This window comes from Alosa sapidissima, chromosome 4, assembly GCF_018492685.1.
Source record: "Alosa sapidissima isolate fAloSap1 chromosome 4, fAloSap1.pri, whole genome shotgun sequence".
In the NCBI taxonomy this organism is placed as follows: Eukaryota; Metazoa; Chordata; class Actinopteri; order Clupeiformes; family Clupeidae; genus Alosa; species Alosa sapidissima.
Window position 1 is genome coordinate 2,220,084 of NC_055960.1, and position 12,447 is coordinate 2,232,530.

The 12,447-nt window shown below is 41.0% G+C and overlaps 1 long non-coding RNA gene across 1 annotated transcript; it reads right to left on the reverse strand.

The window, feature by feature from the left end:
• Positions 1 to 886: 886 nt before the first annotated feature.
• On the reverse strand, positions 887 to 3,129 carry LOC121707465. The gene is made up of 5 exons (XR_006031327.1): positions 2,701 to 3,129; positions 1,956 to 2,074; positions 1,712 to 1,844; positions 1,414 to 1,468; positions 887 to 1,307 (listed from the first exon to the last, which is right to left on the reverse strand). It is a non-coding gene; the product is annotated as an uncharacterized LOC121707465 (long non-coding RNA).
• Positions 3,130 to 12,447: the final 9,318 nt, after the last annotated feature.

Genomic DNA, 12,447 nt, shown 5'->3' on the forward strand with positions numbered 1-12,447 from the left:
GGCTACACGCAGTCTCAAAAACACTGTTCACAGCTTTTCGAGTCACTGTACGAGGTCATTTATTTTATATAGCGATAATTTAGATACACTTATGGGGTGGGTGCAATTGCGTTTTCTAAAGAATCTCCCGTCTTGATTTTGTACAGAAATTAATATTAAGTGACACATGCGTAAAAGGGCGGAAAAAAACGTCACCTTATCCCAGATAGCAAACTTTGACCGGCCCACCTCTGGCCCACTACCTTGCCTCAGGGTTTTGTGAGTGTTGGCCCAGTTCTGGCTGGGCCTCCGGCCCAACAATGGCCCAATTACTGATAACTGACACAAAGAATTTCCTCTGGCCCAGATGTGGCCCACACACTGCAAAATGACTCTCATTGTTTCTGTTGGCCCAGGTCTGGCCCACACACTGTAAAATGACTCTTATTGGAACTGTTGGCCCAGGTGTGGCCCACACACTGTGAAATGACTCTTATTGTTTCTGTTGGCCCAGGTGTGGCCCACACACTGTGAAATGACTGTCATGCATTCTGTTGGCCCAGGTCTGGCCCACACACTATATAACTGAGTGTCGGCTGGGCCTCTGGGCCTGTACTGGCCCACACACTATAAAACTGATCTGACTGAGTGTTGGCTGAGTGTCGGCTGGGCCTCTGGGCCTGTACTGGCCCACGCACTATAAAACTGATCTGACTGAGTGTTGGCTGAATGTCGGCTGGGTCCCCGGGCCACATGTGGCCCATTAACTACCAAAAGTACTTGAAAATAAACACAAATCCAGAACTAGTAATTAAAAGCACAAGCTACTTTTATTAACAAGTTTGACAAACACAACCTTGCAAATAAAACAAACATTTAAAAATTATACAAGCTTTTACATTTTAGAAATTAAACAAGTTAAAATATACAATCTACTTTTATCTACAACAATCGACTTCTTTCATATACAAAAACACAAACAATTAAACATTTTAAAACTGTATAATGATTCAAAGAAATAAATTATTCTAAATTAACATTAAACATTTACAGAAATATTCTATCTCTCTCCCTCACTCACTCACTCTAAAAGAGTAATTCCATTGTCAGTAGTTATGGGTTGTGAGTTAAGTGTTGTGCTAGTGCTTTAAATTCTGTATTTTTGTACCATGTACCATGACCTACCCAGCTACATACATGCACACACACTCACTCTCAAAGTATTTTTCAATAGCAGCAACCTTTGCCACCTGCCTTCTCTTTCTGTTGCCGCTTCATTGTTGCCTCCACCAGTTTCAGCAGCACTACCAGCCGGGGGTGTCTCCAAACTGCATTTAGGTATAAAAGAATATTATAAGATCATTATGAGGTCTAAAGCAAGATTTCAACATGTCATCTGTCAGAAGTTCTGTTTGTCCACTCAAATATACTTACAGATAGCCACCTCAGCTCTCTGTGGGGGTTGATCAAAGAGTTCTTTCCATCCATCCTTCAATTTGAGATGCATGGACAGCATGTCATTTCAAAAGAAAAGAAAAAAATCATTAAACTATGTATCCTTTACTGTCTGACAAAATATTACTAAAGCCCAGTCTTGCCATTCTGCAGCTGTCTTGGTAACACCTCCCTGGTAGTTATTTTGGGCAACATTGACATTGTGTGATTGTTAAATGCTGATATATTACCAATGACAATCACCAAGAGCAAGACATATTTGTCAACACATACAGACCTGAAGCACTTGTGGACTTCCTTCACAAGAGCCTTGTGGGTGCTCCAGTTGGTTGGCCATGTTTTCAACAGCGCATGTTTCCTGCCCACTCCTGTTCTTTGCTGACATAATGGATGAGGCAAACCAAAAGCATCTAAAAATGACACATCACAAAACACAGGCCTAGATGAAAGCTGATTCCTATGATTTGGCTCATCTAAACAAAAACGTATTACTTATTCTATTAAATCAATGTACAACTTACCAAGAGCTCTTCAGGTCTCCTGTTTTTCCAACACAAGAAATGGTTCACACATGTATACACGGGTAGCCTTCTTCATCCAAAGGAGTGCAGGCAGGTCTCTGGTCAGTGTGGCCTGGATTCTGAGGTGTACATTTAAAAAAAGTCACAGTAACGTTAGGTTAATGGAAGTATATGTGCTCAAAATGATTACATGATCATAAAACAACCCCTCAGTACAAAATACAGAACGACCTTAAAATACAGATTTTGATGAGCTTTACATGACCAGGACAGGACCCACCCTGCTACCATCTCTCTCTCTCTCTCACACACACACACTCTCTTAAGGCATACAGTCTCAGTCCTGCCTGCCTAGTGCCTGAAGTTGGATAGATAACGATGAAATGCCCAATTACCAATCGCTATATTCTAAGTCATGCAATACTGGTTAACTGTTAAGCTATTTCTAAAATGATTAGATCACACTTTTCTTTGAAAACCACATAATTATGCAAGTATAGCTAACGTTACAGCACTGAACGTTTTTGACCACCAACACTGACGTTAAAGGTAGCAGCTAATTAGGCCAACAAAGTAGGCTAAGAAATCATAACGTATGTTACCGCTAGCTTCGTCATCGTCAAGGGGGTTAGATTGAAACACCCATTCTTGTTATGCTACTTGTTAAACTTTGTCTGCAATAATAAGCCTACGTACATTCATAATGATTTACATGCAATAACAGGTAAAGTTGCATGTTACTTACCACAGGCAGTGTCCAAAACGAGACAGTTTCGCGCCGTCCTGCTGGTTTCAAACTGAACAGTTGCTCTGCTCGTGGCTCTTCAACATGTAATGGGCCGACAGTCACTTCACAGAATTGGGCCATGTACGTTTAGCGTCCGGCTGTCGCTAAATGTTTCATTTTTGCCGCCAACAGCCTCGATACTGATCAGTGTTCGTTCCTGAAGTATCGGGCCACACACTGTATGAAATCCGTCTGCCGAGATTGATTCGAAAACTGGCAGTAGCCCATCAAACCCCAATCGGGCCAAATAAGACACTCAGTAATCAGCCCAACTACTGCGTGTCAGTGTCGGCCCATTCAAGGGGACAGTGCCTCAGCCGACCTGAAACTCCGCCGACAGTGGCAGCACTCAGCCAGGATCGGGCCGACTGTGTTTACTGTGCTTAAGCCGACTCGGACCTCAGCCGACACTGCCAGCACTCAGCCAGAATCGGGCCAACTATGCTTGCTATCTGGGATATAGCAGGCTAAGATATAAGGTCTGGAATTTAATTTAATATTGTTGTAATGGTAGGATAACTACATAGTGACTGTCAATTAACCAAAATCGTGGCTCTGTCTATCATTGAACAGTAGCCTATTTAATGCATTCTAATCCATTGTCAATCACTTCCTGGAACTATTTGAAGTTTACATGAACCACGTGACCTTAACGAATTTTGAACACCCATTGTCGCAACTCTACCTTTATATGGCTCTGGTCCACATACATAAACAAGAAATTACTTTCACCCACAAGACATAGCATATGATAGCTGTCAAGGTACCATACACATCCAAGTACCAAAGTGTAACTGCCTAATAAGACATAAATCAAGACAATTGCCTCCATATTAGATATAAAAGATTAAAAGATGAGTTGTCTCTCTCTACTCAAAGGAGAGTCGTTGTATTTTTATTTTTATTTTATTATTTTTTTTAGATAGAAAAAATACACCCTCATCAAAGGGATTGAGGTGGAGCATGTCACCAGCTTCAAGTTTCTGGGTGTCTACATCTCCGAGGACCTCTCTTGGACCCGCAACACCTCTACCCTGATCAAGAAGGCTCACCAGCGTCTCTTCTTACTGAAGAGACTAAAGAAGGTCCACCTGTCTCCTCAGATCCTGGTGAACTTCTACCACTGCACCATTGACAGCATCCTCACCAACTGTGTCACAGTATGGTATGGCAACTGCTCTGCCTGTTACCGGAAAGCACTGCAGAGGGTGGTAAAAACTGTCCAACGGTTCTTCACTCTCTTCCATTGAGACTGTTCTCACCCCAACCACAGACTGTTCAGCCCACTCCCCTCCGGGAGGGGTTACAGGTTTCTCCGCACCCGGACCAGCAGGTTCAGAGGAAGCTTCTTCCCTGCAGCTGTCACGCTACTAAACTCTAACTCTGCACCTCAGTGATAACCAACTAACTGAGCTCCCCACCCCCCCACCTACTAACACCATCCCCCCTACCACCAATGCCTCCATGCTTGATGAGCTGACCACAACCATGGCCACTTTGACAGGGACAACAAGGAGGTGGCCATCAAGGCTGTGGTCTCGCCAGACCACCAATTAACACACAATTAACAAACCCAACAACAGAGGGCACAACACCATCGCTGCCCCAGGCCAAGAAAACCACGTAATTGACCAGATGAATAAAGAACATAGTTGTACTACTGTAGAAGTTTCGTACCATTCAGGGCATTATTAGTGGGGTAATTTACGAGATACTAAGTTGGTTCTATTACGCCTGCAGAAAGTCATTCGTTTCTGACAGCGCTACTCGACCAGGGTTCGACCAAAGGAAAACAGGTTCTGGGAGGGTGTTTGGCTCGGGGTCATGGTGCAAAGGACCCTAGGGTGAAATTACTCCAAACCATCGCTTTAATCAAATTGTAAAGCTTGGAGACACACCCTGGCAGAAATGGATCAAGGGACAAGCAATGGTGTATGGTGCTGGTAGCTGGGGCTGATGGGAAGGATGAGAAATGTTTATGTGCAAAGTCTTGAATTTGTAAGTATCTAAAACAAAGTGATCTCGGAACATCATATTCTTTGACCAGGAAATCAAGACATAAAAACTGAATCATGGTAAAGGTCCGCAATGCCTTTCAGGCCCTTCCGGGACCACACATGGAAGGCGGAGTCCAGGAGGGCAGGTTTGAAAACAGGGTTACGGGTTATAGGGATCAATTAGATTGTGTGCTTGTAGCCCAAAGGAATTCTGAACTGTGTCCAAATACAATGGGAGTTGCTAATACAAGGGTTGTTTGGGTGGGTGAGGCAGGATTAACTGGTCCACTCCATGTGGCACCAGTCAGGCCCAACACCATCTCTAAAGGATGACATCCAGAATGCTAATGTTTTTGTTTTAGATAAGAAAGAATAGACTAGGCTAGGCTACACATTGTGCTACACATGTGACTGTAGCATTTTCTAACTGTCAACTGTAGGTAGTAACTGATTACTGATTGTTACCAAGGTAACATAGTATCTAAGACCCAAGTTAGCCTGAGTGTAAGGTGTCTAATTATTTTGGTCTAAAATAAGTCAGTCTTTATCTTTGTGAAATGGTCTAACTTGCATTACACTAGTTAGTATATGGGCAAACATAAGACTGGCCTAACATTATAGACTAGTCTAAAATAGTTTTGTGAAACTGGCCCCAGATCACAATACTGCTTCCAGAGGCTTGCACAGTGGAAACTATGCATGAATGCAAGCAGGCCATTTCAGCACCTGGACTCTTACTATAAGAATCATGCTGATGTAATATGAACATACGTTTGGCATTGTTTTCCTGAAATATTCTAGGCATACCAAAAAAAAAGATATCTAGGTGTTCTTCCACAACCTGTATCATTCAGTATAATATGTTACTTTCCAGATGTGCAAATGGCCCATCCCATTGGCATTAAGGCACCCTATATCATCATGGTTGCTAGCTTTTGAACTGTGCACTGATAAGTCGCAAGGTCCCCGTCTGCTTTATTCCAGAGGATGCAAACTTTTCAAAAATAATTTCAACATGATTGGTCTGACCGCAGGACCGTTTTCCACTTTGCCTCAGTACATCAGATAGTGGCATTTAAATATGATTTATTCTTTGCATGGTAGGGTGTGAACCAGAATTTGTGGATGGAGTGTCAAACTGGATATAAACAATGGTTATTGGACATTTTCCTGAGCCCAAGCAATGATTTTCATTACAGAATCGGGTCTGTTTTTAATGTAGTGCCAGTGCAGTGTTTTACAGGCCCCTGCCCCTTGCATACAGAGATTTCTCTAGATTCTTTGAATATTGTAATTGTCTTATTTATGTATTATGACAACCCTAAATTCTTTGAAAATTGTACCATGGATGAGCATTATTCTAAAATGTTTCCAGTTTTTCAACTCCTCAATCTTTAATTCTGAGAAACTCTGCCTCTCTGGAATGCTCTTTCCCAGCTTCTTGCTGCTTCCGTCACAACTTTTTTGAGATGTGTTGCTGGCATCACATCCAAAATGAGCTGTTATTTCCCATAATTGTAAAAATCCTGTTTCATCATTTGACATGTCTATTTTCTTTTCAGTTCATTTTAGTATGGGTTTATGTAATTTGCAGATCATGACATTATGATGTTATTTACATTATACAGTATTCCAACTTGTTTGCAAATGGGTTTGTCAGAGTAAAATAATAATTTTGTCATCAAGCAATGTTAGTTGTCAACATTATTTTTTACACAAAATATACCTGTCATGCAGAATCGCCATCATTTTCCCAATTTCCAAATAAAATGTAAGCTATGGGAAATTCTAAAGGAAATTGACAGTGACAATGGAACACATGATTACGGAGAAGTATTTTTTTATGTACACCAATTGAGGGAAAAAATCTAAGTAAATATTCCTTGACATGCTGGAATTTCCAAACATGCTGTACCATCATGGAAGTTTTTCAGATTATATTTTTTTAAATGAAAGGCACTGTCAGTGATTCTGGGAGAGCAAACTGCCCTTCACTGTCAGTGATTCTGGGAGAGCAAACTGCCCTTCTAACTCCCCAAACTCCCATCCCCCCTTTCGGTGACTGGCTGGTACAGTTCTGTTATGGTTAGGGGACAAGCTTGCTCAACTTTGTTTGTTTCCATGTCACTGAGTCAGGGCTGTGTAGGAAGACCATTTTCTTTTTTTAACAGTGTACTCACGGAATAGAGATTGTGTCAGATTTGCTAAATGTGACATAAAATGTTGCAGGTTAGAAAGAGCTTACAGTTGCTGCCAGTAGCTTTACATAAGTGTAAATGGCATGCATAGTATGCCATGGATAGCATGGCATGGACATATCCCAGTTTACCATGAAAAAAGAACATGCACCTACTCAGCCCCCCCTGCCCCTGCTGAAGTAACCTAACCAACATATGTTTTATTAACAAAAAAACAATTTAATTATGCCAAAATTAGTCCTAAAATGTGCTATTTTTCCTTTTTTAACCCTTTGCAGATGGCCCATTCTAATTTCGGTACCCCAGTACCGATGACGTTCAGTCTAATAACTCCGCCATACCCCAATCAATTTTATCAATCAAAACTTCCTCAAAAACGTCACATCATAGGCTTTCTGGCGATATGATTGGTTAAAGGATTTGTGGCGCGAATTTCTTTTACTACGTGAAGGAAAAATCAAGAGTTGACGTCTCCCTCCACTAGAGGAAAGACAGCAGGAAGCACTATGCATCGTTGATCTTGACGTCGTCTAAAGGAGAAACTACTGGATCATCTGAGGTAAAAACTTACTTGTTATCCATGTTATTACTTCAAAATCGTTTTTAAAAGTTATTTTTGCTGGTAATTACACCTTGTATGCATGGCCGTAACATAATGCGTGTGTGTGTTCACTTCAGCTGGTATTTTAGCACACCGTAATCTTTAGTAAACTCATCATTTTCAGTCATTTTTGGGGGGTTACTATATGTCAACCAAGATTACAGACCTAGTAAGACTGACACTTTAACGATTTGTTCTATTTTGAACGATGTTGCTTGCTTGTCATCTGCAGTGGCGGAGCTAGACTTTTATCCTTGGGGTGGCCAGAGGGTGGCCAAAGCTATTTCAGGGGGTCCACAGACTACGACAATGAATGTTCAAGAAACACAATCAATTGCAATCAAAATCTGTATATGTTGAAATGTTTTCATGAAGTACATCTTAAGCACACAGGAGAAGATTTGTGTATAAAATCTACAGTTTATTAACAATGTTAATACAAAACGTACAATATGTAAATAAATAATAATAATAATAAAAAAACTAATTCAAAACAATTTGACCTCATTTTGACATGAACTGATATGACATGAAGTAGTGCAGTTTTTTTTAACCATGACCAGAGGAACAGTCTGATTACCAAACTAAACTTGTAGAACAGTGTAGGGCCTAGTCATGACAGTAATTAAGTCCCAGATGTGATTCTTTTCAGAATTCTGTCACATAGTGTTTGCTTCTTAAATTGTGCACTTCAACTTAGACAGACAGACAGACACACACACACACACACACACACACACACAAAGCTGGGCACACTAGGAAGAATCACTAAATGAACCATACTCTCACACCTAGGAGAAAGCCATGGGCCCCAACAAGATGCAGTGTGAAAAAAAGACACCCACATAGCACCCAAAACTAATACAGAAACACACACACACACACAAACACAGACAGACAGACACACACACACACTCACACAGCACCCTAAAACTAACAGACACAAGTAATTACTTTCTCTTACTTTTAGTGTATCACCTTATGTGTAGGGCAAATGATATCGATAATTATATATTGTATCGAATTATATGCTGCATGGTTGTTAAATGTATTGAATTTCTTCTAACGTTTTAATTGTTTATATTTCTCAACCTTTATATTTCTCAACCTTCAAATCGCTACTCAACCCTCAGCTGCCTCCTCCTCCATCCAGCCTTACTGCAGATACCCTCGCCTCATTTTTTACAAACAAAGTGGCGGCAATCAGCAGTCAATTCTCTACATGCCCACTCAACGCATCTGACTCAGATACCGCACTCCTACAACCTCTAGGGACTGCTGGAACATCTTTTTCAGCATTCACGCCTCTCTCCGAGAGTGAAGTGTCCAGACTCCTGACATGCAGCCGTCCTACCACATGCTCGCTGGACCCTATACCTACGAGCCTACTTCAGTCCATCAGCCCGACCATCGCTCCAGCTATCACACATGTGATCAATGCCTCGCTAACCTCCGGCACATTTCCAACAGCGTTCAAAATGGCCCGGGTAACACCGTTACTTAAGAAAGCTTCTCTCAACCCTGCTCAAGTCGAGAACTACCGCCCTGTCTCACTACTGCCTTTCCTATCCAAAGGCATTGAACGAGCAGTCTCCAAACAGGTCTCTGACTTCCTTTCACAGAACAACCTTCTGGATCCAAATCAGTCTGGGTTCAAAAGCGGCCACTCTACCGAAACGGCTCTGCTGTCTGTAACAGAAGCCTTAAAAGAAGCCAGGGCGACCGCTCGGTCATCAGTACTCATTCTGCTTGACTTATCGGCTGCCTTTGACACGGTTAATCACCGTATCCTTCTCTCTATACTCGCTGACATGGGAATCTCCGGTTCTGCTCTCTCCTGGTTTGAATCCTACCTCACAGGACGCTCGTTTAACGTATCATGGCTTGGTCAGCTATCCGCACCTCACCATCTCACCACAGGGGTCCCCCAGGGCTCAGTGCTGGGCCCCCTCCTCTTTGCTATCTACACCACCTCCTTGGGACAGATTATCCGCTCGCACGGCTTCTCATACCACTGCTATGCAGACGACACACAGCTCTATCTGTCCTTTCCACCTGACGACCCCCTGGTTTCAGCACGGATCTCGGATTGCCTTTCAGACATAGCTACATGGATGAAGGCACACCACCTCCAGCTGAACCTCTCAAAGACTGAACTGCTGGTCATCCCAGCTAAACCTACCATACACCACGACATCAACATCAAATTTGACTCCCTGTCTGTTTCACCGACCAGGACTGCAAGAAATCTAGGAGTTGTTCTTGACAACCAACTAAACTTCTCGGATCATGTTGCCTCAGTCGCCCGGTCATGCCGTTTTGCACTCTACAACATACGGAAAATCAGGACTTACTTGACTCAAGATGCTACCCAACTTCTGGTTCAGGCAATAGTCATCTCACGACTCGACTACTGCAATGCCCTCCTGACAGGTCTCCCAGCCTGCGCAGTGAAACCACTTCAGATGATCCAGAACGCGGCGGCGCGCCTGGTCTACAACCAACCCAAAAGGGCACATGTTACCCCGCTGCTCATCCAGCTACACTGGCTACCTATGGCGGCCCGCATCAAATTCAAGTCTCTAACGCTTGCCTACAAAGTAGTCTCCGGTTCTGCTCCCACCTACTTGAATGCCCTCATACAGACTTACACTACCTCCAGACCGCTGCGCTCCTCTGACGAACGACGTCTAGCTCTACCACCGGTGCGCTCAAACCAATCCAAACTTTTCTCATCTGTTGTTCCTCGTTGGTGGAACACACTGCCAGTTCCTACAAGGGCAGGGACATCCTTTTCCACTTTCAAAAAACTCCTGAAGACCCAGCTCTTTAGAGAACATCTACTCTCATAGCAACACTTACAACAAGTCTTACTGATCCTAGCACTCACCAGCCGTTTTAAACTGACAAGTAAATGTTAAAAACAGCACTCACCGACGCACTTATTCTTACTGTACTCTAATGTTTTTTTTTTTAAACTGTCCTAAAATTGTGAGAATTGTTCTAAAACTTACTGTTTACCATGTTGTTAGTCGCTTTGGTTAAAAAGCGTCAGCCAAATGTAATGTAATGTAATATATGTGTGTGAATGTTAGTATGAATTGATGTTTTGTTCACCATGTAAGATTTGTTGATCTTTGTTATACTGTTGTCTTGTCATTCTTGTAGTTCTAATAGTTACTGCATGTTTGTAAACATATGTTTATGTTATTTACCTGAAGTTGTTGTTCCTGGTTATTTAATCACATTGTTTAAGACTTTTCTAAATAAAATGATTTATTTCCCCTTTCGTAAACCTAACACATGTGCCAGTGTCTCTATATTCTTGTTTTCATAGTAGAATAAAGCACTCAGAGAAGCAGTTACAACCAGCTAGTCTGTCTTTCAGCCTTTATCTGTCCTCCCCACAATTGATTTAGCTTCTTCAGAGTACAGTAAGACATCCCATATATTGAGCTTGTTTTGATGGTAAAACATCTTATTTTTTTACATGACCATTATATCTGTATTTTTAGGTCAGATGCCAAACATTCTACTCTTTAAAAATTCTACTTGTTACTGTTATGAGTAAATTAATCATAACTTCTGAACCAAAGGTGATAAATTGATTCTGGTTTTTTTTCACTGAGGAAAACACAACACTGGCTATCCTTTGCACACTATATCTACAACAGACATTAGGTGAAAAGAAAGATTCATCTTGACAAATTGATATTTTCACGTTTTTTTGATGTTGAATTTTGAAGGTTTTGTTTAAAAACAATGTGTGGTACACTCAAATGTATTAACTATGATGTGTACCATTTTAAAGGGCTAGTTTTCCTGATTACAATGGTGGGTATATCTTATCTCTGTCATGTAGCATGGCCACACAATACGCCTTTTTGTCTCACAAGGGCATGAAGTATGAAAAAACGGAATGTTTCGTGCCGTCTGCAAAGGTCTAATAAATTTATCATAACTTTTGAACAAAAGGTGACACATTGATTCTGTTTTTATCACACATTTATTTTGTAGAGGACAAAATTGTGAATCTCCCATACACTCTATGTTTTTCTCTATCTACAATAGAAATTGGGAGAAAATTGAGATTAATCTTGACAAACTGATATTTTCGTGTTTTTTGGGGTTGAATTTTAAAGATATTTTTTAAAAATTATGTATGTTCTCCTCAAACTTATTAATTATATTTTATACCATTTGAAAGGGCTATTTCTCCTGATTACAGTGGTGGGTATATTGTATCTCTGTCATGTAGCATAAGCCTTTTTGTGCCATAAGGCCATCGAGTATGAAAAAATGGAATGTTCGGCACAGTCTGCAAAGGGTTAATTGCATCTATCTTCACAATTTAACACATTCTTTGACATTTTATCGTAGAATTGGAAAGTCCAGACCCTTTTACCTATATTTAGATAATATATAGACAAAAACCAAGTTTAATGGCTTTCAATGGTGGCCATCTTGGAAAATGGTGGATAGAGAAGGTCCCAAAGAATATTTATGCCAAGTTTGATGCTTGTATCACAAAGTGAACGATTGTTTCACTAATCTGCCACATTTTAGGAAATGTTGAGACAAGCATGTCTTATGTTTATCATTTAGAAGTTAGCAAGTTAAAATAGTTCACTACAGACTGGACTACAGGTAACAACCCGAGGAAAGGCAATAAGTTAATTACATTTCTCACAGAATCTATGATTTCACATCTTGTTTTCTACAACTACATATTGAGAGGAGTAAAAATATCGCTCAACTTATTTCTTATCAGAACGTAACGCAACTTAGAAACGTGGCGCCCATTGATTTATTCAGCTTTGGTATGCTTTGTCTTGCCAATATAATGCTTACCTAACAAGAATTGGTACTAGAAAACAAGTTATATACTAACAGGTTTTTAAATGAAATT